Source organism: Nicotiana sylvestris, chromosome 6 (assembly GCF_000393655.2).
Source record: "Nicotiana sylvestris chromosome 6, ASM39365v2, whole genome shotgun sequence".
Taxonomy (NCBI): domain Eukaryota; kingdom Viridiplantae; phylum Streptophyta; class Magnoliopsida; order Solanales; family Solanaceae; genus Nicotiana; species Nicotiana sylvestris.
The window spans coordinates 188,069,134-188,070,649 of record NC_091062.1 but is presented as its reverse complement, the minus strand read 5'-3'; positions in this window follow the sequence as shown (position 1 = coordinate 188,070,649).

Genomic DNA, 1,516 nt, shown 5'->3' with positions numbered 1-1,516 from the left:
TCTGTTTGTCTCGTCCTGTGTACAAGCATGTATATCTTGAAATGTTTATTTATACAAAAAAATTGGTCCTCTTTTGGAATATTCTTAACACTATATATTATGTTAGATTATGTTCATTGTATAAAATCAACTGAATAGACCTCCTATAGAAATTTTATTTTTTACTTGCTATAATAAAATATTTTCTATATAAAAGGAGCTGAACCGGATCTTGATTGGTCAATTCAGGTAGTTATGGTAACACACTAATGTGCCAAAGTTCCCTATTAACCGTGAAAATGCTATTACGTATCAATATCAAACTCTCCAAATAAGCAAAACTAATAATATGGCGAAAACAAATACTGAAAGATAATTAAGGGGCAATCTACTAATTTTTACTACTTTGCAACATCCAAATCGTTCCTTTTTCAATGTACATTTTATGTCTAATATTGGTCAAATTTTGATCCTTTTTTTTTTCTGTCGCTAGTCAAATCTTAACGTGACCTTTGCATTTTTCTATAGGAGACATTGTCAAGAGAAGCTGCCATTTTTAAAAGTTTTTTCTGGCCAGTTTCTGTACAGAGATACATACAAGAAAGTTGAGCGAAACTGCAAACGACACAAAGGTCCTAAATATACTAGGTATCAAATGCACATTTCAAGAAAAACTTTTAACAATACACTTTGTACCATCTTGTTAATTAGAAAATCCAAATTAGATGAGAAAGTCAATAATTTCCCAAAATTAATTGGCTCTCTTTAACGTGTGCATTGCATATTACAATGTCTGTAAGGTGTATCATCGACAAATTACTTGGAAATCTAATTAATACTGATATTAATTTTTTTTCTATAAAATCTTTCATTGCAAGTCCTTGCGTTTTCTGCAATCATGCCCTGAGCGGGCTTGTTGAGGACGCTTGTGTAACGATCCGGCCGATCGGTTTGAGAGTTATAGACCCGTTCCCCCATTTACTGCTCATTTTATGATTAATTATTGTTATGGGACTTGCCGGGGTAGTTGATTCGGTTCCGAGGATGTTTCAGAATGAGTTGAGACACTTAGTCTCAAGGTTGGAAGCTTAAGTCGAAAAGGTTGACCGGATGTTGACTTATGTATAAACGACTCCAGAATGGAGTTTTGATGGTTCTGTTAGCTCCATTGGGTGATTTTGGACTTAGGAGTGTGTCAGGATAGTGATTTGGAGGTCCATAGTTGAATTAGACTTGCAATGACGAAAGTTGAAAATGTAGAAATTTGACCAAAAGTTGATTTTATAGTTACCAGGCTCGGATTGAGGTTTCGGGAGTTGGAGTAAGTCCGTTGTATTATTTGTAACTTGTGTGCAAAATTTGAGGTCAATCTGACGTGATTTGAAGGGTTCGACATCGAATGTAGAAGTTAGAAGTTCAAAAGTTTATTATGCTTGAATTGATGAGCGATTAGTGGTTTTAGCGTTGTTTGATGTGATTTGAGAGCTCGACTAAGTTCGTATTGTATTTTAGGACTTGCTAGTGTGTTTGGTTGAGG